Genomic DNA, 27,067 nt, shown 5'->3' with positions numbered 1-27,067 from the left:
TTGATATATCATGTTAAATACCATTAGCAGGCCAGTGTCGTAGCGTCGTTGCCATTGTGTTGTTCAGGATGTCGTGTGTCCAATTAGTGGAATTTATTGTCGTAATTCTTTCTCTACGTGGTGCGATATTTCCGCCGAGTTTCGCAGGGTGGCGTCCTTTCTCCTCTCTTATTTCCTTTGTTTATTAACTCTATCACACAATCCCTCACTACTTCTTATCATCTTTCTGCTGATGACCTCCAAATTTACACCCAGTCATTTATTCAAGACTTACCACGTGCAATTATTATTACCAGTGTGGACCTTGAATCCATTCGTCAATGGAGCCAGTCCTTTGGCCTTAAAGTTAACCCGTCCAAAACACAATTGATTATTATAGGTAGCATTTGGTTCAATTCTCGTTTAAATCTAGACCCCTTACTCCCTGAGGTTTTCGATTGTGTCTGTATTCCTTATTTGGACACAGTCAGGAATTTGGGAGTAATTTTTGATAAATGTCTGACTTGGAAGTCGCACGTTGCTGAGGTTAGCAGGAAGGTGTTTGGTCCGCATTTCTCTCTGAGAAGGCTTAAAAACTTTTTACCGACTAAAACTAAAATTACTCTGGCCCAGAGCATTCTCCACCCGATCCTGGACTATGCAGATGTTTGCTACCCGGATTTGTCACTCACTCTGCTCAATAAATTGGAACGGCTCCAAAATAAGTGTGTTAGGTTTATCTTCGGACTTCGTAAATTTGACCATGTCTCCCAATTTCGCGCACAACTTAAATGGCTGCCCGTCCATCGGCGTAGCGATCTTCATATCCTTTCACTTCTCTACTCAATTCTATCTCTTTACGCCTTTTTATCTTAAAGATCGCTTTACTTTCCACTCTTCTACACTCGCCGTCCCCTTCGCTCCTCTGATACTCTCATACTAAACTTCCCCTATCATACCTCTAGCTTTTATTCCAACTCTTTTACCATTTCGGCGATCAGATTGTGGAATTCTCTCCCTGAATCGATTCGACGATCCCCTTCTCTTGATTCCCTCAAACAACGTGTCAAGGATCAATTCCTCGACTCCTCCTCTACTATCCTTTCATTTATTTCCTACATTTATACTTCATTTTTCTTTTTCCTTTAAAAGTATATAAGCATTTAATATTATTGTGTATTTATTGTTATATATGTATTAATATTATTATTATTTGTATGTACATATATATCTACGTACATGTATATATTTTTATTATTACTTATTATGTAGTGTACTTATGATGATATTCTTTGGTTGCACCCCTTTTTGTATATTCGAAATGTCAGTCTTAATATTGCCTGGAAGAAATTGCTATGCTACATAGCAATAAGGCCGCCTGTTGCACATTAACTTACTACTACTATTATACTTAAGAGGGAGCAGAGGAAAAATTCCTAATCTTCGATTTGATTTTAAAGGGGTATATCCACTTTAAAGTTAAAAATAAAATATTGTATGAGAATAATATTTTATTTTAAGATAATCAGAAACATAAAACAATAAAATTTCCTCGATAGATAAAAATCACGAAATGACCTCTAATTTTCACATTTTTTCGATTTATCCTCGAAATGCTTATTAGGACAAAAATTAGATAATTAATTATATTTATGCATGATCGACAACGGTCACTACGGATTTTTTAAATCCCTTTAGTTTTAGGTCAATGAGTTTTAGAGTTATTCCGCTAAAACGAATTTGGTACTTTTAATGCGCAAAATTCAACATCTCTTGTCGCATGTCACGCGAACTTCAGGCATATATTTGTTTCACAAATTTGGGCTGAGCCAACGTCAAAACTTTTTTGGCATGAGAGCTCTTACGCTATTTGTATTGTATTTTAATTGTAATTTTATGTACAATAAAGAATATTTCATTCATTCATTCATACTTCGGTATCGGTTGCAATCAAAACGGCGAGGCCTTAGGGTTTGCTGTTGTTCGTTTGGGTAGCTCGGGACTATTTTAAAGTTCTATATAAAACATAGTGTCCCGAAACATAGCCTCCCAGTGGGCGCTGAAGACTCCTAGGGTTAGGGGCCTTTATGCTGGGAAGGGGCGTTGATGCTCTCCAGCGGGTGCTACCGCTTTTGAAAAACAAAACCTGAATTATCTATATAAAATACACTACATATATATATTTTTTTCTTGTGATTTTTTTTTGTGTTAATATAAAAAATACGTGTTTTCAATTATTTTTTGGGGTGGCGGGCGTTGAAATTTTTTTGTCTTGGCTAAGTGGGCGGTGAGCAAAGAAGTTTGGGAACTTATGATATAAATCGTCACACACTCAGTATTATTACGTTCTTTAACACTTTAATAATACTGACTGCCAGACAACCTATCTGGTTTTCTATTAAACTATGGATTCCAGAGCAACGGAATTAATTTCACGAAATAGTTCTATGAACACCGAGAGCAGAAAACCAATTTAGAAAAGTAAATTTTTCAAATTAGTTCCTCAAGGAATCTTTCTATCCGCGTCCTCATTCAGCGCCCACAGTCTCAACTGTCGGGCCACCGATGTTGTAAACTTAGAGATTAATTTATCGGCAATTTCAGGGTGAGCATTACCAAATTGGAAATCACTTAAAAATAAAGCAAGTCATCGAAGACCGATCGTCAGAAATAGTTCAAATATGTATTTGGAAGTGTTATTTTATTATGAATCGCAGTCACGGTATCAAGTTACCCGAAGAATGTCGTCTAGAGTGATATTCTTTAGACTATCATGTTACATTGGAAATACCTGTAGGCTGTTTGTTGAAGGTAGCAACAAAAGGTATGTGAGGAATGTGGACATCACTGCGGGGAGTGACAGCATTCCTGTCTTGGTAGTCTATTCTGCCGTGGAAGGCCACGACCAAAACATTGCTAAAACCTAAGTTCGTTCAAGAATTATCGGTCATAAAATAACACTACATCCACTTTACAAGGATGAGGTCCTTATAAAGTGGATGTAGTTTATATCTGGATAAGTAACATAAAAAATGTGATTTTTTTTTACAGTTGCAACGAATATTAGGTTAGTAGTATTGATTCACATTCGGCCGAATACCGAATAGCTAGGAGAGGGAGGTAGAAACAAGAAAAAAAGCAGTAAATAATCAGGTAAGTTTTATTAAAGCTGAAAATGCCGACAAGTGTAAGTTTGCGACAGCGCAATTTTTCGGCTGTTTATCTAAAAGATCAAAGAAAATATAACTAATTTCTTAGGTTTTCGCGATTGTTACACATAGGAAATGATACTATTTTTCCATACTATTAACTATTTTTTATAAAAATTCATTCAATAAAATAATTTGTAAAACTTAATGTAGCGTAAGTTGGAATGTTTTCTTTGTAAAATTAAAAATAAGGTATTTAATTAATAACTATTGTAACTATAGTGAAAAAATAGGGTGGTTTGCATTAATATTAGGCATAACTGGTTGCAGACTGTACCACCTTAATCAACCGTAACCATGGGACCTGTAAAGGGCCCGAAACGTCGGTTTGTTTGAAAAAACAAATATACGCGATTTAAGACCCGAAAAATAGTTTCATTTCCTATAAAATATAACTAAGTTATTTTTCTAAGAGATCCAAAAAGGTACCAAATCAAATGAAACTACCTGCTTATTATGTAGTTTTCTCATGTCTAAATAAACGCCAATAAATTGCAATTCAAAATAAATTCAAGTTTTTGAAAGATAATCAAATTTAATTTCATTTACTTTCTTCATAATTCATGAATTTAAGTTATAAACAAGTAAATTAAAATACCCATTTTTGTTTCATTGTATAAAATTATTTATTATAACTCAAGTGAATAAGTGGCATTTTTAGTGCGAATTTTTTTACGTAGGTTAGTCAGGCCGAATAGTGTGGCCGAATATTTTGCTATTCGGCGACGCTCCTGGCCGAATATTCAGTATTCTGTTAGTGACCGAATACACTATTCGTTACAATGTGATGGCCACATTACAATTTTTTAAGAAGGATGTCGAAAGCTGACCCAAAATCAACGAAGTGCTGTGCCGTTTTAGTTTAAACCTAGTTATTAATATATTTTTGTACATTTTTAGAAGTCGGGAATAAAGAAATTGCAAAACAGACACGAGCAGATTTCTGCCATTTGGGTAGATTTAATTTTTATTCATTTTCATTGCGACAGAACACGTTAACGTTGTATTAAATGTGGCAGAGTTTGGCAGATTTAGAAAGTACTTGCTGTTCTTTATTATAGGAACAAACTGAAAACTTGTTGTTTTCTGCTATTACGAACAAACATCTGAAGCGAAATACAGGGCAATGTTATAAACATAACCTATATCAAATTTATAACCCCAGCTTCTACAGGCTGTACTCAATTAGCTTTTTTGATGCTTTGATAATGAATCACAAGTATTAATAGGTCTCTTCAATGCACGTCGTCAAAAACACTGGGTCACAATTTACACGTGATGTCGCCATCCTTCTTTGATGACAGTTTGGAGTACATACAACGCATCTGTCAAATGTACAAAATTGCTGTTCTGTATCTACACTCAATCACCTATCCCGTTATTTCAGTTGGGTAGTTTGCTCTTCACATTCGGCTCAATGGCCCGGCAGCACTTCAAAATGTACTTAACTATTTGTCGCATTTATCTCGATAATACTCTAACGGTTCTATTCTCGGCATTACTCGATTTACCGTTGGAATCTTTACAATCTAATGTTGGGTTCTTGATTGACTATGTTCGTTATTGTAACGACGTAGCTAAATTGTAATAATCTGATCTTTGTGGGATCCGGGTATCGTGGTTGAGTAGGCTTAGAACCGTGTGAGGTAGACATGGAGAAATTCATTAAACGATATTGAAACATTAGCTTTTTAGAAATAGAATATAAGTACTCTGTAATAAGCGCGTTTGCGTATTGCATCCGATTCGTAAGCTTTCCGAATCCGAGACTATACAAATCTGGAAATTTCGAATCCTTCGGATGTCACTTGTGCACTAAGTCCGATTCGAATCCGAGAAAATACGAACATCGCTTGTACACCTAGAGATAAAATGATCCGAATTGATACGAATCGGACGTAGTGCGCAAATGCTGTTAGTCAGGTTTTTTTTTCAAATGCGGTAGCACCCCCCGGAAAGCATCAACGCCCCCGGATTGCTTCCGAGTGTGGCCTCAGAAACAATAGGCTAGGACTCTTCAGCGTCCACTTTGGAAAACTATACTTTATTACCAGTGTCTTTCGTTTTCATTATCATTTATTTTTTAAACTTGTTGAATACGTAGTTTTTAATGTCGGAACATCAATTTTCCGTGTGGTAGATATGTGGTAAAGATAAAAATGTCTATTTGGGTGTCACTTCACATTAAGTATCTCAACGTCGAAAATTGTAAACAGTATGGAATATCGAAAGTTATTGAGCAATTTTTTATTTTAAATTATGCCTTGTTTTACAGAAATAAACTCAATAACAAAGTGGACATCTCTAATGGTAAGGCGCCAAAGCTACGCGGATGAATTTTTTAGTAACATGAGAAAAAATGTGATTTATTTTTTGTGTATTTTAACGAATTATAATATAGTATACCTAGTAGTTCGTTTTAAAAATGCAATCTTCCGAAAGCCGAATTTTTATTTATCGATAGTAAGTATTTTATGACGAATATAGAGTCGAAACGCAAAACTGCGATGCGACGTTGCATCGCAGAAATCTACGGGCTCGCACGACGCATCGCAAGAATTTGCGAATTGCTCCGCATCGCGCATTCCTGAGATGTTCAATCTTCTTTGTGTTTTTACCTATATATGCTTATCGCAGACCACATAAATCCGTGATGCTTATCAATCGGAAATACTAGAGGTGAAAACAACGATATCTCGATGGGTCCTAAGTAACAATTTGATCATTTTCACTTTTTTGTGCGAAATGCTTAATTTCATTATAATCTATAAGGTAGTGTTAAAACAAAATCAAATATATTCAAGGAAATCTCGAAATTCAAGGAAATCTTGAAAATATACCAGATTGAAAGTTTGGAAGATTCTCCGTAAAATTGTGATTTTGTGCTTTGGCCCTTATACATAGGACCATCGTCCTATGTACTAGCGTACTAGATGCGGCGTCCCATACACACGCTGTGTTTCACTGATGTGCGGTGAAGACGGTGCACATTATTTAGTTGGTTGTCAACGATATCTATGTACTTTGAAAAGTACATAATTTGGTGATGTACTTTTAGAGTTTTAGAGTATTCGTCACTAATGGAATACTCTTATAATTTGTTGTTTGTTTGAATACCACTACAGGAATTCCCTACTTAGGAATTTCCGATTTAATTATTGATTACTTTACTTCGTGTAGTAATTTAACTTTTTACTATGTCACGGTTCAACGCTTTTAAAGACTTAAGTAAATAAATTGTTATGGTGACGTAGAGAATTTTTTCCTTGTGGTCGCGTAAGATGAGGTCAACTGATGAAAATTACGGACATACATGTCCGTAATTTCGTTGTCATGTAACAACATGTCTTCCTAATCAAATTTGTGTTGTAGATACCTCTGCATGGGTAATGATATACATATACATGTTAACCAACTTAAAAAAAGGAGGTGGAGTACCAATTCGACTGCTTCTTTTTATGTGTATGCAACGCGATTACTCCAAAATTTATGAATCGATTTCGATGATTCTGGTTCTTTTTTGTTAGAAAGCGGTCTCCTCAGTAGTGCTATTGAAATCTGGAGAAAATATTCCACATGTAAGGATGGCAAATTGGAGGATGAATCTGATTTGTTTATCCACTTTCAGACTTGGTAAATAGATGTATAAAGTTTTTTTCGGTATTTTTTAATAAAAAAGTTATAATAATATATTTCATATTACTAGTTGCCTCAGTTACGTCTTATTTACATGCCGTTAGCCATTCAATAAATTTCTATTATAGAATTTTAATACGGAAGTTATTAATTTATCACTGGCGACGGCGCCGTTCGTCGTACCGACCAGATTCCTTCCGCCGTCGTGCCCCGTTCCCTTGAGCCGCCAGAGTCCTTCCAACTAATGCGATCTGATATACCTTTTTATATTTCATATTATTATTTTTCGAAAGTTAATTTGTCATTATATTATGTCATATAATTATTATAGATAAGATAATTTTATATTATTGTAACTTAATCTAATACAAGTACAAATTTAAAGGAAGCTATTATATTATAATAAATATTTAAAAAGGAATCTTATATGTATTACGTGAGGCGCACTATAAGTTTCCGGAATGAATAAAAAAAATACTATAAATGGTCAGAAATGAATTTATTGTTTCTCAAAATATCCTCCGTGAGCGTTAATGCACTTTTTCATACAAATGAACCAATTTTGAAAACATGCCACACCTCCGTGACAATCTCTGAAACATATTTTTCATACTCTTCGACAGGTTCTTCAGGCGATGAAAATCGTTGGCCGCTGGTTCTTAATTTTAGAAATAAATAAAAGTCACGAGATGCCAGGTCGGGACTGTACGCGGGATGGCTCATAAGGTCAACGTTGTTCAGCTTCAAAAATTCATTTATCTGTCTGGCCGTATGAGAACTGACATTATCGTGGTGCAAGATGATACGGCGTTTACGGTTATTTTTACGGAGTTTGTCAATAACTTCCGGCAAACAAATGGTCGTGTACCAATCACTATTAAAAAAAGTTTTATTTAAAAAAGAAGCAATCATCCAGTTAGAGGCACTTTGCACGCGCCACTTTGGTTGGTTTCGGCTCATCTTGAAAGACCCATACGCTCGATTGCTGCTTTATTTTGGGATCGTAACTATAAATCCATGTTTCGTCACCTGTTACTATGTCCAAGCACCATTGCATCATTGCACCAAGTGACTCGATCCGTTTTTTGAGCATCAGTCAAATTGTGTCGGATCCACCAAGAGTACAGCTTTTTCACACCCAAATGTTTGTGTAGCATTGATTGTATTTGACTCATGCTTATGCCTAAAGACGCTCGAATCTTATTGTATGTCACATGCCTGTCTGTTTTGATCAAAGGCGCATAGCATCGATGTTCACAGGAGTGGACTGGCGACCATCACGAAATTCGTCATTGAGATTCACACGACTGCGTTTGAATTCTGCAAACCAGCTATGAATAGTCGTCTTGCATGGTGCTTTATCGCCAAAAGCACTTTGAAGCCGAGCGAAGCTCCGCTGCGCTGTTAAAATTACACTTCAAGTCGTAGAAAATCATACTACGAAATTTCAAGAGTTAGATCCATGGCGATGTAGACAACCAATTTTTAAAATGACGCCACAATGTAAAAGCAAGTGACAGTCAGATGAAACAAATTGTATTCTACAGCCAAAGAGTTTCATTTTCAAATGTTAATTATTTTTTAAATATTGCTTATGTAAGTGGCCAGTTCCGGAAACTTATAGTGCACCCTTTGTATACAATCTCCATAAAGCTATATGCACAATTAAATCTTAGAGATCGTTCGATTCGTATCAGTTCCGCATCCGAGAAATGACGGTCCGGAACGTCACAGGGATCATTTTATCTCCAGGTGTACAAGCGATATTCGTATTTTCAAATCGGCCTTAGTGTACAAACGACATCCGAAGTGCGTCCGGTTTTCTAGATTTATAGTCTCGGATTCGGAACGAATACGAATCAGATGCATTGCGCAACGCACTAATAGTTTAGTTGCGATTTCTAAACTAAGGTGTAGCGAATAGCAACACATTCAGTTTGAAATTCCAAATTTTAATGAACTTGTTTTTGGCGCCTTTTTCTTTGTTGTCATTGTCATTGTTTGTTTTTGGTTTTCTGTTCGTAGCTGTACATTGTTTAAATAAACTATAGGTATGTACATTTCCGTTTGTCTGTATAAAAGGTTTAGTAGATGAATGGCCATTTCGCGAAATAGCTAATCGCTAAAACGACAGCTAAATCGCCGAATAAATTACGCAACAACGCGGTAGTCTAAATAAGTTATCAACTTTATGTGTGTTATGAAAAATAATTTAAAAAAATATCTTTTATCCTTTTACTTTTACTCTACTGTGATTTTATATCCTGTTCTGTTCGCACTGTGGGATAAACACTATTTGCAGACCACAGACCAAATATTTACTTCCGTGCTGCTGACCGTGTAGTGGTTTAGTAGCAGTAGAGCTCATTGTGAAAGAGTTCGTCTTGGGAAGTACTGCCACCTTAATTATTTCTGCCGCAAAGCGGTAATGTGAGCATTACTGCGTTCCGGTTTTGAAGGGTAAGGGTACTGGTGATATTACAGGCACATCGGAGTTGTCAACTTGTCTCTCAGGGTAACGCCTGCAATGGCAGTGTCCCACAGATCTTTATGATTTAAAGTTCTGAGTGGTACTGCAACTGTTATGGACAGGTATACCGCTTACCACCACACATAAGAAACAAGATCAATCACAAGAGCTGACTTCCGCCTGTTGGGGTTTTTATATGTACTGTGTTCCCACATCGGATGTCATAGATATTGTGTAACAGTGTTAATAATAGTTTCCATTTGTTCTAGTCAACATATTCATACTTCCTATAACGACTCTTGCTATTTGTACAATCGGCATGATAATGATAATAACAAATAATATCTAATGCAACATGGTAAATTTTACCTAAAATTAAATTTTTTACTTCTGCTATATTTGTATCTATAAGTTTCCGGGACGAACAAATTGTGCTAAATGCGAATGCCAGTCAGAGTTTTTTATCGCAAAGATCTGAGGGTCACTGTCACAGCGCCTGTCGCCCTGGGACACAAGTTGACAAGTCTCGTGTGCCTGTAATTTCACCCTTACCCTTCTAAACCGGAATGCAATAATACTCACATCACTGCTTGGCGGCAGAAACAGGTAAGGTTACAGTACTTCCCTGGAGAAACACTTTTACAAGGTTTTTTTTGTAATAATAAAATCGGTGTAAATTACTCGTCGATTGGTGCCCAGGGTGCGCCGGATGTACAGGAAAGACAAACCAGCTGTGCTGTGAGCATGGGACCTGTAAGAAACGTTGTTTTGTAAAAAAAATACAAGCTTTTTTAGTATGATTTTAGATCCGCGTAAATATTTTCATGTCCAATGTGTAGTAATTGCGTAAACTCGATTATCATACATTCTTTTTTACACACTCCTAGTCCCGCACTGGGAAAACCCTGTATCGCGGGTGCCATGGACACACACATAGACAACCACAAATTACACCCAAACTCAAGAGAGAGAAATAAATGTAGGCCATACAATTTTTTATATTTATAAAGAATAATTGCGCATTCACCTTCATCTCACCTGATGGAAAGTGACGATGAGGTCGACGATGTAGCATGCACACCTAAATAATGCCTATTCACTTTCACCTTGAAAAGGTCCAAGTTATAGCGTTCGTAGAATAAGTCCGCAGGTATGGAATTCCTCTCTCTAACCGCTCGTCATGTATAAATGTGGAAGCGAAACGCTTTGTGCGAATCCTGGGAATATCCACAACATAGGGGTGGAATCCTAGCCCACGTCTAGTCCCCCTATGATGCAAAGGGGAAGGCGAAATCAAATTATGCAATTCCATCATGGCAGTCCAGCATGGTCACTGTTCGGCTTCGGAGGCAGTTCAATTACATTAACATCTTAGATAGTTCTTCTTCCTTTCTCTCACTGCCCAAACAATCCGATTCACACAACAGGGGATTAATACCTAGATCTTGTTTATATATATGATAAATACAAGTTCACAGGCATAGGCAAGGTCGTCAAACTGCACGTGACTAGTTCACCTAATGCGATGATTTATCGCATTACTATGGACACGATTACCCATTAATTGTGACGTTAGTCTTTATGGACTTAACTAAGGGAGTCGCCACACTTATTAATGCGGAGTCGACTTGAGTTGTTTAGTGTAGGTATTTGTGTATATACTCATGATGTATCTCGAGCGCACACGTCATATGATACGGGAGAGGGGCCAGTATGTGTTCGCCCGTCAGCCTAGAGACGCGTGGGGGTGCATATGCGAATCAAATACTAATATGCTATTACTTGTAGGAGCGGACAATAGCTGTTAGAAATTAGCTTTATGTTCGTGCAATACGAGCGAAAAAGACGTTACGCAATTGGCTTCCGCTCGTACGCCGCGCAACACATACCTTTTTTCGCTCTTATTACATAGACATAAAGACTTTCTGACCGGCTTAATGCGGTTCCACTATCGATAAGTGTGATGACTCCTTAAGATACTTAATACAAGGTATCCCAAATTACTGTACAACTGGGATGGTAAGGAGTTGTACAAGTATTCGAGAACAACTGTCCACGACCAATAATGTTGTATCGCCGGCGTTTATTGACATGTAATATAGATATTAATAGACAAGATAATTTTTGTGGTTTCTCAACTAGAATGAATAATTACTTGTTGTTTTTACCCTGGTCATGTACTCGATGTTTTTACCAGTACTTATGAAGGAATAATCTTATCGCAAACGGCGTTGAGTTGTATTTAAATTTTAATTGTCAAGCTTAACACGTCTCGATACTTTACCTAATTATACCTACATATACATTATTGTAGGAGTTACCTAGTAGTGGCCTTAATGTATAGAATGGAAATCCTTTTGTTTCTAAACGACATCAAAAAAGGAGGATCCCAATTGGACTATTTTTTTGAATGAATGAATTAAATATTCTTTATTGCACATAAAATTACAGTGACATCATTATGCTACGTAGCAATTTCTTCCAGGCAACCTTAGGAGAAAAATTTGGGATATGTAAAAGGGGTGCACCAAAGAACATTTTAATTTAATATTTTTTATTTTGTGTGTATGTTACGTGATTATTGATTATTCTGACGTTTGTGAACTGATTTCGACGATTCTGTTTTATTGCAAAGGGGGTATCTCAGTAGTGGTCCCATTCCAATTTGAAGAAAATATTCTACCTCTAAGGGTGGTAAATTAGGGTATGAATCCGGTTTATTGGATTTCACCCTCTTTCCGTTAACCGATTTCAATATAAAACTTGGCAAATGGTTATAATTCCACAAAGTTTTGAGGTCGGCTTTTTTTTAACAAAAAAGTTATAATTAAGAATATTAGTATTATATTCTGGTATCATTATTGTTGTTGAGTTGGTACTAGAATAATTTGTTGGTAATTGAATTTCATTAATAAGTTTGCAAATCTAAATGCAGTTGTCGTAACCATAATTTCACCCCTTCGGCTGCGCTTACGACGGCATGCGTCAGCAAAGGTCATCGTACACGCAACAATGCCTCTCAGCCTTGAGTTAGCTTTTACTGATGCTTAACCCGGATCAGTTACGAATAACTGTTACGGCTATGGTTGTCACACAACATTACACATAATAAACGTAGACAACCAGATATGTCAAAGGGTCATATTTTCATGTAGGTACTTTTCAATGCATAATATTCCGGGTTTGTAACTAAATCATAGTTTCACAAAGTAGTGATACAGCCTAGGAATCAATTTGGGGCGTTGATGCTGTCCATGGGGTGTTACCTGCTCTCTCACACACACACACGCGCACGCACACACACGCGTACACACACACACACACACACACACACACACACACACACGCACGCACATATCTTTTTTGTGGTGGGGGGCGTTCACATTTTTTAATCTTGCCAAGTGGGTGGTAAACCAAAAACTTGCGCAGCTATCAACTATATCAGCTATCAACTAATCATATCTGTCTTCTTATACCAATAAATCTGCTTCTTGTTAAATCTTCTGGCTAAATAGGTGTTTGTAATAGCAGTAGTGTAGAAGGACCTCACACCACAGCGTTGAAATACATACAATATTGAATATTAATACATAAAACATTAAATATTGATATATAACTCTGTGTCAAAGACAGCTGATGGAAGCTGGGCGAAGAAAGAAATCGTGGCTGCAGAACCTCCGGGAGTGAACCGGCATTGCCTCTGTCGAACAGCTGTTCCGGTTGGCTGCTGATACAGACAGATTCAGGAAGCTGATGGCCAAACCTCGGGACTGAAGAGGCAGTCTAAGAAGAAGAAGAAGAAGACTCTGTGTAGTATAAGGGTTATGCACCAATTACCTGGTCTTAAACAAGGGTATTATCTGCACTACGAGTATCAGACCAACGAAACATCCAGGCCCAAATTTTATTTGGCACAGAAACTTTACTGCCTAATGAAATTAGGAAACAATGTATTACACACTACCCAAAATATTTTTTTTTAAACAATTAAATAATGGCTATAACGCGCTATTTGTACGCTGCATGAACCTAACACCTAACTCCTCCAGTTTTAAGGTCTTTATCTTTTTAAATTACTAGACGAATTACGTGATAAATATTTTTTGTGATATAGCGACCGTTTCCGTCAAATATTTTCTTTCGCGTTTTGTATTTGCAAGGCATAGGTACAGTGATTCATATTTATCTTATATTGCAGTTATAATGCGATTGTGGTGTTCAAGGCAAGCTAACCGTAGATCACTATGTGCACTGATGAATAAGGAAGCAAAGTGATTTATTGGCAAACTTAACAAACTGATTTCTTAGTTGTTAAGTCACAACCCTACTTGCGATGTACCATCAATATTTATGAGATAGGAATGCGAACAAAAACACATCCGCAATATTTCGCTCGATGGTGGATACCTAATTATCTTTGTACAAAGGTGGGGCTCCAATTAGACGCGATCACGGAATACACGACTTCGTCTAACATGTTTTAAACTATTAATTTTAAAGCTGCGCGAGCTACAATTAAGATGTCGTTAACTTAGGTAAGTTATATGGCAGCTTTCTGTTCTTTTTAAATCGATAAATGTGCTGTTTTTGGCGAATTCTTTATCTAAAATTTATAGGACTCGAAAAAATACTTTCGTGTTGCATTTGTCAAAGATCAAACTGCATCATTCGCTACGTGGTCCAGGTCCAAATTCGTACATGAAAGCCTACTTTTCCTTTGCTATCACTGGACATGCAGTTATGCAAAAGTGAAAAGGTAGACTATAAACAAATTGATGTGGTAGTAATGAATAAAAAGTATGAACAGAGAATGCAGAAGGAACTTCATTTTTATGTTACTTTGTGACGGGACGAACAAGCCATGCGCCTAGTGGTAAGCGACACACCTGCCTAAAACACTGAGCTTTAAAACGCAAAGGTTTGAGGGGCATTGCCACTGCGTCTGTCACCCTGAAACATAAGTTGATAAGTCCTGCGTGCCTGTAATTTCACCAGCACTCTTACCATGGAAAACTGGAAATAGGTAAGGTAAGCAGTACTTCCTTAGACGAACTCTTTCATAAGGAGCTAGAACTCATTATGTCCTTATGTTAAGTAGCAGTAGACTGCTACTTAACATGCCAGGTTCAAAGCAGCTGATACTCATTGTGCTCTACGTTCGACTACTAAGCACGGATCTTTTCTAAGGAGGGATTTAGGCCATGGTCTGCGCAATGCAGGTTGAGGACTTCACACGTTTTCCAAGGTTCGCCATCCTTCTACCTTTATCCCATTATTTAGCGTCAACAGTAGCTCTATCTGTTTCTATACATCACTCATTATGTTCACTCCTTTACCAGATTGCACGAAGTTTGAAAACAAAGGTTTTTTTCAATCAGTGTACAGTCTACCTGTTATGACATACGGAGCTGAGACGTGGCCACTCACGATACGCTATGGAATAATAATGCACACATTCATAGCGCCGCACTAGGCTACACCCTGAGTCGCAAGTGCCACGGACACACACATAGACAACCGGAAATTACACCCAAACTCACGAGAGAAATAAATGTAGGCCATACAAACATTTCTCCCGTCTCGGGAATCGACACCCGAGAAACCCGAGACCTCTTGCGTGGCAGTCCAGCAAGATAACCGTTCGGAGGCAGTTGAATGAGTTACGTCCGGAGTTTCTCTGAAGGATAAGATTCGAAATGAGGTTATCCTAGAGATACCAAGGTAGTCGATATAACTGGTAAAATAAACAGGCTGTGGGCTGGCCATCTGTGTCGAAGAACCGATAACCGATATGGGAAACTAGCTCTTCAGTGGAGATCATGACACGGCAAACGTAGTGTAAAACTCCCTTTGGCCAAATGGAATGACGATCTACGAAAGGCTGCTGGCAGCAGATGGTTACGACAAGTTGATTCTCATGTGCGGTGAAACAGATGGTATACAAACCATACTATTTGTGTTGCAAAAATGAACGATTCGTTCCGTGTGCCGTTTAGGTTCTCGGGTTTCTCTCAGAGAAAAGTTTAAGGAGATTGGTATCATGACTGTGGCATCACAGTACATTTATCCAAATATTTTGTATGCTCGTAAAAATATACATAATTTCATTAAGAAGAAGGTATCAATAATATTAACCTTAGAACTAAGTCCAAACTCATGGTACCACGATTTTCTTTAACTAAGGCAAACGATTTTTTTATGGGATATTGTATACGTTTTTACAATAAGATTCCGAAGCATGTATTAATATTATCATTTCCGTTTAAGTTTAAAACTTACATTAAAAGCATTTTAATTGAAAAGGCATATTACAAAATTGAAGAGTATGTGTTAGATAAAGAAGTATGGAAAACAACAAGAGTCTAGATTCCACACAATTATGATTGAAAGTGTATTCCATAGCATTTAAGTTTATTTGAAAAGAGCAATTCCTAGAGTTTCTAGCTCGTTCTTCTCGGGGAGGTCAACGCAGTGAAAGAACAGTAGCTTAAAAAATGAAGTTTTCAAGTGTTAAAATTTTTACCTAAGGAATAAATGATTATTTGACTTTGACTGAGGGCCGGGCGTAATGTCGCATATTGGGAAATGCCTATGTACAGTAGGGGACTGTGATAGGTTGATGAAGAATGATGAATGTTCACTCCTTTCGTACGCATATCATCTTTCACACAAACCATTGATTTTATCTTTGATCTTCCTTTCCCCTTAAAACCATCTCATCATCGTCAACCCAATAAGTTGGCCCAATGCGGGTTGTGATACAGGTTACTTAACGGTTGTGAACTTTATTCGACTTGCAGGTTTCATCGCGATGTTTTCCTTCACTATTAGTGAGAGGTAATGCTACTAATTATTACCAAATCTACGTAACGTAGAACTTAAATTCATAAGTTTTGCTGCCACCGGAATTTCATTTTATTTTCATCATTATTGGAAAAATTATAGCTAGGTGACAAGAATAGAAGGGTAAGTATGATACATGCTTGACAGACCAGTGCGTGTATACTGAGGGCTAATTAAAAGGTTCCACAGATAATTGTTTACAGTGTTAGAAACAAGGTATAAAGTAAGTTGACGATTTAAAAAAAAACATAATAAATATAAATAACAAAATTAAAATTAAATACGTGAAGCATTTACAATAGATACACACTTAAAAGAAAAAAAATATTACAAAGTAAACGTTAGTTTACTTGTACTGGTGTTGAACAAGTCTTATCTCACTATATTTATTTACTAAGGAATTAAAGTTTAGGAACGTACTCGTAAAGGGTGCTATCACCCTAATAATCCTATGATTTCCCTTGCTTGCGCGTCGTCCTAATTACTCAAGGAGTTCAGGGCAATCGACAGTGCCGTTTGCTATGTTAGTTAAGTAAGTAAGTCAATTCAGCCATTTCTCTCCGTTTGTACAAACGGAGAAAGTGAAATTTGCGACATTCTAGTCGTAATTGAGAAGCAACCGCTCTTGCGCTAAGCAACTACAGCTTGTTTGCTACTAAAACACATAGAACTATTTTATTTTCAGAATTTGAGACTTATACTGAACTTGCCGTAAATTAGTTTCGATTAATTTAATTGAACCGTGTCTTCGGGCACGTGACTTACAGTACTATTTAGGTTATAAAACTATGAAGATTAGCAATACATATATATAAGTACACAAGATCCGGCTCCTCGGTTGACTAATAAATATCGCACTCAGCTAAGGAATCCGATTTGCCATGGTAATCGGTCAATACGTGTATGTTATTATACACTAGCAATTATCATCTACATACACATACGTGTTTACTTGGAGACAACTGTACTTATTGTAGTGGTACAATCAATAGCGGACTTGAATAGACCCCATAAGTAAATAAATGTAAATATTAGACAACATACATACATAATTATAGCTAAAGCACTTATGTTATCAAAATCTGAAACAATTACTGACAAATAAGTAACACTCGTCCATATAAATAGACTGTGTCAAGTATGAAGCTTCATTGACATCATGCATCTTCTAATTTGGGCGGATGTGAGGTACCTTCTTTCCAACAAAAAAAGAATCATCAAAATTAGTTCACAAATGGCGGAGTTATCGAGTAACATACGTAGGTACAAAAAAAAACATACAGACAAATTGAGAACCTCCTCCTTTTTTGAAGTCGGTTAAAAATTCAAAAGGAAAAGTATCAGCATAACTGTTTTAACGATTTTTTTCTAAGTATTCGATCTTTTTTTAATAATTATAACAAACTAGTGGAGTAGTTCAAGGCACCATAGCTCCCGAACTGATGGACTAATCTGAAAGTGTTTTTTTTTATTGAAGGTAACTTAGTCGAGATAGTTCTTAGTTAAGTTTGATGAACATCTGTTCAGCTGTTTAAAGATCATCAGCTGCTTTTTAAGTTAGTGTAGGGATCTTAGTCGTAAAATGATTTTGTTGCCATTTGTCCAATCGACTTTAAATTTGGTATGTTATGTAAATCCGGTGACATTTTTTTTTTGCCCCGCACTAGGGAATCCCTGTATCGCGGGTGCCATGGACACACGCTTAAACAACCACAAATTACACTCAAACTCACGAGAGAAATAAATGTTGGCCGTACAATTACTTCTTCCGGTCCGGGAATCCAACCCGGCACCTCTGCGTGGCAGTCCAGCATGGTAACCGTTCGGCCACGAACCCTAAAGCTATCTCATGTATACCATTCATATAATTTATAGCATTGCAAAATTAAAATTCTAATATTAACACACGTATTATAGCAAAACAAACACGGTACGCTCTTGACCCTGTTATAATGTGACTTATATAGCCATAACATATACTTATGAACGTAATTATATCACCCACATCTGTGTTAGTAGCGTCCGGTTTCATATTAGGTTCCTAATCTTACCTAAGTTGGTCATATAAGATCAAGTTCTTTGAAATCAATTTTTAAAAATTTGCAAATGTATTATTTCAAGTTCTCGGTCGTTTTAGTTTATATATTTAATTATATTTTAATTTATATTTAGTTAAGTTTTTGTCACATGTCCTTAATGGAAATGGCACTATTTTTTCCCGGATCTAAATTTGAGTACATTTTTGTTGTTTTTTTTCAAACGAATTTTTATAGATTCCATGGCCACGACTGACTAACATTATAGTGTAGCAATCGTGAAATTATTTACTACTACACTAAGACTAAGTAATAATAATCATAATACCGCCTCTGCCATTTTAAAAATTCAAAATTAATCTTTTATGCCATGGGAGAGGCGAGAGTCGTAAATAGATATTCAAAATAACATAAATTTAGTTCTCACCACAACTTTTTGTTACAAAAACAGATCTTACTTACTAAAGGACAAAATCTGCAGAAGACTGGAATCAATTCAATATACTAGGCATTGCGGTCTGATAGATGTCGAGTTTGTAAATATAATTTAGTCTTCATTGTTTTAGAGTTCTGTCTTTTTATACTAAATTCATATAGTTGATTATTGCAGAATATCAGAAAATCTTATTCTGTTTCTGTTTTATTACAGATTATTGTAAAAAAAGGTGAAATCGGAGAATATTTTTCCCATGATTGGAGGGAAATGAAAGGTTCTTGCTTCCAATTTGTGTCAGAGACCCACCATACCCCCAAAGTACACAATACCAAATGGTGTGTATAATATCCTACAATATTTTCGATTATGAAAGAACCGATCTCAAAAGTTTGGAATAACATCTATTTGCTAAGTTTATTAAGTGCTTCAATCCAATAAAACGAAATCATCCTCTAATCTGCACCCTAGGGGTGAAATATATTTTTAAAATTTGAAGATACATTGAGATACAACATTCCAACAAAAAAAAATATCGAAATCGGGTCACAAATATTGGAGTAATCGCGTAATATATACACAAAAATAACAGTCGCATTGAGAACCTCCCTTTTTTAAAATAGGTTAAATGAGATGAGTTTCAAAAAATTAAAGAAATGATTACGCGTGAATCGAATAATACGGTCATGGTAAAGTAAACAGCAATTATCGGAATTGTAAATTTTAGGACTCTGTGTTCAGTTCATTTAGGTACTATTAACTCCCCCCTGAATGGGTTTCCGCCTTGGGCCCCGAGATGGAAGACTCGTCTGGTGTTCTACGAGCCTTACATTAAAGTTGGGGGACCGTTGTGTCTCTGCTCCCGGTCAGGGTTCAGCCCAGTCCCACATAACCCCGGCTCTGGTAGGGCCGGGGTATGTGTAAGCAGATTTCCTCGGGTAATAAAAAAAGGTACTATTAACTACGGTCTAATCGTGCCATCGTTTTATTCAACATTACCAGTTTAATGTAACGTCCCGTCGCCGTCGCTTTACATTATAAAAATAAATAACTATTTTTTGTATAATACCAAGTGACGGACGAACAAGTGGAACGCCTGGTGGTAAGCGACACGTCTATCCATAGTATTTGCAGTGCCACTCAGAGCTTTAAATCGTAAAGATCTGAGGGGCACTGCGGCCATCACCTTGAGACATAAGTTGACAAGTCCCATGTGCATGTAATTTCACCAGCACCCTTACCCTTCAAAACCTTAACACAGTAATGCTGACATTAATGCTTGGCGGCAGGAATAGGTAAGGTGGCAGTACTTCCCTGGACGAACTCTTTCACAAGGAGCTCTACAGCTCTACTGAAAAACGGAGAGCATAAGTGTCTGGTTTTATAATTATAAATTAATTTTTTTAGTGTTTGTTATTTTGAAAATTAGTTTATGTACGAGTTGCAGTCGTAATAAAAATATGCTCTAGCGCGCATAGCACAAGATCTTATTTTCGATTGTACCTGTGTGTAAATAAATGATATGACTGTCATTTATTTAATTTTTATTTTAGGACAATAATAAAATATGAAACCTATTGCATTATTTTTGATAATATAATTATGATTATATTTTAAAAATGTTTATATTATGTTTCAAGATTTTCGTGTTTATTGATTAAACACTAATCATTACTTATCATTACTTACTTATTTCTACCTTGCCTTGGCATAACTTTGTTTTCTTTTTCAGGTACACCAGAGCGATTTCACGCTTTATGGTCATAGTTGACTTGTAAGTGGCAGTGGACAACTTAAGGGCTGTCTTTTCTATCCATTCTCATTCGTTGTCAATTGCAAGTATTTGAAATGATTCTGAGGAAAGTAATTTTTGCTTTCTAGTAATTTCTAAACCACGTTATACTTATGAGAACAGAAATAATAATGTAGAATGATGTACGCACAGGTAATCAGTAAAATACTGGTTATCGTCATCTATCTCTCCTTCTTCTTCTTCTTATCGTATTGGTGACATACACTATAATGTTTGCCAACGTGATGAAAATATTTGCTAATCGGGGTAATTTATTTGACGATTATCTTCCCGGGTGTGCCAGACCTCCAGGAAAAGAATGGTTAGTCATGCAGGGCGGTTCCTTTCATAAACTCCAACATCATCTACTACTTTTAACTACTTGCTATTTGGTTTTTGTGCAATTTTATATTTTAAGATAAAGATAGCTTTAAACACAATTTTTAGCCCCAAATTTAAGGGCCTGATTTAAATACCTAAGTAGGTACTGTCCTGCCACATTTATCTGCTAATGTTGAATCACTCACAACTATACGGGACATTACCATTCGTACATGCATATAACAATGTTGATTAATTGTATCTATTCCACTCGTAAGAAAAATACCTATTACGTAAACATCCTTATGCAGATGTACGTGAAATATACGCCAGTTCGTTTGTATTCAACACATCGCACATCACAACTAACATAGTATTATCTCAAAATTGCTCTAAGTTATATTAATATTACCTATTTAATTTCAAAGCGACAGTGTTGTCCTGTGAATTTAAATCGTATACGAATGACATACAAATATAGCGAAATTTTGGAGATAAATTATTAATATAACGCAATATTGAGATAAAATATAACACAATTTTTGAGATAATACTATGTTAGTTGTAAAGTGTCACATGTTCAATTATGTAATGTTTTCTATCTTCCGTGTGTAATGTAAACTGTGTAAAAATGGTTATTATTTTTTTTGTAATTATCAAGTCGGGACGAACAAGTCGTGCGCCTAATAGTAAGCTACACGTCTATCCATAACAGTTGCAGTGCCACTCAGAACTTTAAATCGCAAATATCTGAGGGGTACTGCCACTGCGCTCATCACCCTGAGACATAAGTTGACAAGTCCCATGTGCCTGTAATTTCACCGGCACCATTACCCTTCAAACCCGGAACACTACTGTACAGATACTGACATTACTGCTTGGCGGTAGAAACAGGTAAGATGGCAGTACGTACTTCCCTGGACGAATTCTTTCACAAGGAGCTCTACTGCTACTAAATATCCTAGGAGGCTGCCGATTCTCCCGTAAAAACACACCATGTAACACGATTTTTATTTCAGAGCTGGAATATAATTTTCAAATTGGTTGTATCATAAAGACATGACAAAGTTTTATTTATCGAGTTCTTAGGTTTTCGCGATTGTTACACATAGGAAATTAACTATTTTTCCGGATTTGAGTGTTTGTTGGGTTTGTTAAAAATGTTTGTGTTATGTGTATGAGTTTGTTTGAAAAAGCAAATATACGCGATTTAAATCCGGAAAGTTTTATTTTTAGTTCGATTTTGTGTTCAGGACAACGAAAAGTTGAAATTTGCATGGTCATCGAGGAAACTTAAACATTTTCGGGATTCTCTTTATATAAAGACAAAAAGGGAACATTCTATTTCAATAAAATACAAATTGATGACAAAGAAATCAAGAAAGATGACAAATTCGTTCTCAGACATTTCGAACTATATTCCCCCAAAACAATCATAAAACGAAATAATCGCGGTTTAAACGAATTAAAATCGCCATTGTTTACTCTTTGTACAGGTCAGGGCCCCACTCAATGCAGGCACATGGGACTTGTCAACTTATGTCTCAGGGTGACGGGCGCAGGGTAGTGCACCTTAGATTTTTGCAATTTAAAGCTCTGAGTGGTACTGTAACTGTTATGGACAGGCGTGTAGCTTACCATCACGCGCGTAACTTGTTCGTCCCGTCACTTGATGTCATAAAAAATAAATATGCTTTCTGATACATTATGGCGCCCCAGCGGGGTGCTACATGTCTAAGAGACTTTTTAAATGTATTCTAGATCTAAGGAAACCACGTAGAAATGCAATAAATATATGAATATGAACAAAGAATCTAGAAATGTGTAGTTTCGTGAGATTTTCGAGTTTATCACTTTCACAAATAAGTCCCTAAGTTTAGTCCCTCATGACGTGTTCATTATGACGTTCAAAATTATCGCAAGATTTTGACAGTTTTAAAAGTTTAATTTCAACAGCCCCGCACCGTAATTGTTTTATTTATTGCTTCGCTTATTTTTTTATACAGAAGACATCAACGGTATTTAATAAGCGCAATAATATTTATTTTAATTTTGTGGATGTTGTAACCTGAATATTCTTAAAGTTATTATAATAATAACGTGTCAGGAAACAAAACCAATTTAAAAAAGTTTCAAACTAGGGAATTCCCTGTACCAGAGCAAAATGGGGCGCTACCCGTGGCACACAGACCAGAACCAAATTGCTCAAATTGATCCTAACGGGAACCGAACCCGGGAGCTCCTTATCCAATGCTAGTGATGAAAGAGACTCAGTCTTTTAAGGTCTTTTAAAAAATATCGACTAATTTTTAACGCCTCACGACTAGTCTAGTCTTTAAACCCTTACGTCTTGAGTCATAAGATTAAACCTTCAAAAGAAAAAACCTGTAAAATGGAATCGAGTCTTTATAAAACGCCTTAAAAGACTGAGTGTCTTTCATCACTATCCAGTGTCCACTGTACTAACGATTGGGACAGGTCGCCAATGTTAAACATTTATGTTGTACGACTGTTGATAATTCGTACAAATTAGATTTTTCATATTAGTTCTATGCAATTCTTAAACGAAATATGAAGGTTATTTTTAAACTGTAAAACTTTTACAAACATCAGTTACAGTAAGGCTTTAAAGGACTTATAGCGCCATCTATGGAAAACTGTCCAAAGTACTACGCTACCTCAATTGAATCAATCGGCATTGATACTTTGTCGAAGCCTTTCGTAATGAAACCGGTTCGTTTTTCCAAACAATAATTTGAATTAAAATTAATCTACATGTATAACAGGGTATTGTTGTATTAGGTGATTATAGATCTAGTTTATTAAATTAAAATTTACTATAAATAAATTAGAAACGTTTGTGTTAACTTAACTAAACCTTACCGTAAAGTAAACGTTTTTCACAATTCGTTCAACGTCCAACAGGTGGAGTTAACAATTTAGATAATACAGCATAAGGCTTTTACGCTATAATTATAGAGATATTTAGAATGTTTAAAACTAACGGGAACCTTCATTTTGTGGTAGGTTATACAGCGACGTATCATGTGAGTTTTTGTCAGAAGATAATATGTAAAAGGGGTAAAAAATGGAGGTTTTAATTAAACATGGCGGCGTTCACGTCGATAAAACAGTCGGTGTCGGTCCGGTGAACTGACGGGCGACACGCAAGCGCTTCAGGTAGGTTAAAATTTACGCTCGGTCGCATTTGGTTGTCCCTGCCGCTCTGACGCGACCCTTGGCTTCGCGACTCTTGCGGCTATGCGCCGGAAATAGTGACAGTGACTAGTGCAGTGCGTGACCAGTGTTCAATGCAAATCAATCTATCAACAGTGCACCGTGATTCAGTTCTGATATGACTGCACCTCGCTCGAACGCGGATCTTTAACGGTAACTCCAACTCTATAAACCCGTGTGTTGATGTAGTCAGGTGATGATGATTACGGCTTACAGGTTATTAACTAACGGTTCTTGTGGGATTCTCTTCTAATTGGGTCCGTATGCATTGTGCCACATTCGCGATGTTTCTCCACGTAGATCATCTATGCGTCTCGTTTACACGTGAACATGTGAATTATGGCATCACATTGTTAACTAGCATTCTCTTATACTAACAAGCCTTATTTACTTTAAAACATATGAAAGAATTTCTTGTTTTCTCTTGTCAGAAGTGGGATAAAGTTTGGCTGCAATTACCGGTGTGGAAGAAAGTTTATACCGCGGAAGTGTAGGTAAAATTCTTCACGTTCTATACTGCTCTCGTTTAAATCTTACTGGAATCTTAATCGAGTTGATTAACAGTTGGAATTAATGCTTTTATCACCTTATTAATTCTCTTTCACTGAGACTAAATATAGAAACGTTAAATATATATTTTCATCGTATATTTAACGTATTATTTATATAGTTACATATTTCGGATTAGTTTTCCATTTCATATAAAAACTTTACCAAAACGAAAATAGAACATATCATACAAAGTTTTATAAGCGTACCAAAGAAAATGGCTGATTAGTAAAACGAAGATCATCAGCTGTGGATAATACTCGTGAGAAAGCCTATCGAATCTGACACCATATTGATAAATATGCTATCGCATCGCGGTCGAACAATGCTTTTGCAGTTCCCATGGAAAGTTGTAAACAACGCTTTACGAACCAGTATGAATATTTACACACTCACACATGCATAATTTATTTCCAGAACTATGAAACATCGCATTATACTATTAAATAATCGTTAATACAGTTGACAGTCTTCGTAAGTATTCTAATATGATTCAACATTTTTATTGTTATAAACCTGCGCGCTTGTAGAATCACTTGCCTTCCATTACTTTTTTTATGTATACCAAATGATGGGACGAATAAGTCCTGCGCCTGGTTACCACCAGCGACACGCCTGTTCATAATAGTTGCTGGGCTACCAGAACTTTTATTTGCAAAGACCTGAGGGGCACAACACTACCCCTGTCACCGTCTGTTGACAAGTTGGACTTGTCAACAGACGGTGACAGGGGTAGTGTAATTAACCAACCTTATCCTTCAAAACCGGAACGCAGTAATGCTCACATTACTGCTTGGCGGCAGAATAGGTAAGATGGCAGTATATCCCTGGACTAACTTTCACAAGGAGCTCTACTGCTACTACAACTTGCAATGAAGTAAAGGTTTCTAGTAAATCGACAAATACTTGTATATAGGTAATGCCGGTGAAAATCGTGGTTTTCAAGACATTGATTAACATCATCACCAGCTACTTTTTACCTGTATCTATAATGTGGTCTTAAAACGGTATGAAATAAGTTGCAGACTTATTCTTATTTATACTAATTTTCCTCTTTGTTTTTTCGATATTGACGACGACGCTTGAGAGGGAAAATGCGCCACGGATCTCACGTCATCTTTTTCCGTTGTTAGGCAACAAATATACACACTACGGCCATTTCAATGTATCTAAAAACTCACACAGTGATCTTATCTCAATGCCGTTACACATTCAATCTTCAAAAGATTTATTTAATGAAGTCTGTGAACACATTGTTGTCATTTATTGTTTTAAACATTATGTAATTTTAGTTACATGATAAGTTGTAAAATTTGCCTTGATGAAAATCATTGTGAAACTCGTGCTGCATTCCGCTTGGAAGTTGCTCGATTGAAGTGCGATACTAAATACTTTTTCAATAATTTAGCAAAATGCATTTTAGTTTCACGAGAATTTTAATTTTTTATCAATATAGAAGACATCAACGAAAGGTGTTTAAAGTTATAAATGTACCATTTTCTACAAAAAATATTTCAATGATAGATACTAAAATGCCATACGTTGATTTTGATAATTATTACTTTGCCGAATACGAATGTTGAAGGTATTCGCGAACATTTATCACATTGTGAACGTTAAAATCTGGTAAAAAAAAATTTGCAAAGTACGTCAATGCAGTAAAATTTTAACTTATCTAAATATTACTTATAAGGTTTGTCTTTGCACACAGACGAGAAATTTAAATATGTAGCAATGTCCTGTCTTATATTATTGAACCTAATGAAACTAGATAAAGAAGGTACTAATAACAATTGGCTTGACACTTGACTTATTCTAAATTTAATCAATTTTAAACCATATGCCGAACAGAGATAATAAACTACGTTCTCGACAAAGCCAATGAAAATTATGTCTTGTTTTAATTTCTACCTGTCATGATTGAACGCGAATTCTATGAAATACGTCCAATAAATACTTGAAATCGCCTTTATTAAATGAAATATTTCAAAGCAATTTTATTCAATGGTGATAGAGTGCGTTGTGGAACATTTTAATTGGAATAAACCCGAAATGTAAATGTAATTCTTAGTTGACCTAAAATGGTTTTTGGTACTTTATTGTTTCAGCGAGTTCGATAATTTTTTTTAAATTATTATAATGAGGGGCATAATTGCGATTCACAACTGGCCGATTGGAAACTTTTGACATTTCAACTCGGAACGACAGTTGATTTAACTCACAAATTAGAAAGATATTGTAGGAATCAGGTTCATCTTCTCGCTCGAAAACCCATCTGATTTCGAGACTCAGATGGGTTACCCGATCGGATCAATTACGATTTGAATTAAAATCAGCCTGCAGGTGCCTCTAAATTGAGCGAATGTTGATAAAAGTTACATACATAAACCCTTCCCTTCACTTTTTAAAAAAGGTCCAAGAATCCAAAGGTCAAGCAAAAACAAAAGATGGTTGCCGAAGAATGCGGCGCGAAAAATAAAATGTATACGCCTTGAGAATTTATTACAAGATTCTTAAAATAATTTCAATTCAAAGCATAGCAAACTTTCACTGGAAGAGGGT

General features: G+C 36.2%; 1 protein-coding gene across 3 annotated transcripts in view; it reads left to right on the top strand.

The window, feature by feature from the left end:
* Positions 1-23,867: 23,867 nt before the first annotated feature.
* LOC113237402 (myosin-VIIa) overlaps positions 23,868-27,067 on the top strand; it is a 60,000-nt gene continuing 56,800 nt past the window's right edge. For all 3 annotated transcript variants that reach the window (XM_026473864.1, XM_026473855.1, XM_026473847.1), the window contains exon 1: positions 23,868-24,109. The gene's annotated coding sequence lies outside the window, so the exon portion shown is untranslated. The remainder of the gene's footprint in view (positions 24,110-27,067) is intronic.

The sequence above is a fragment of the Hyposmocoma kahamanoa genome, unplaced genomic scaffold (assembly GCF_003589595.1).
Source record: "Hyposmocoma kahamanoa isolate Upper Pololo Valley unplaced genomic scaffold, ASM358959v1 102, whole genome shotgun sequence".
Classification (NCBI taxonomy): Eukaryota; Metazoa; Arthropoda; class Insecta; order Lepidoptera; family Cosmopterigidae; genus Hyposmocoma; species Hyposmocoma kahamanoa.
Note: the sequence above shows the minus strand (reverse complement) of the source record. Positions and strands in the feature narration are given on the sequence as shown.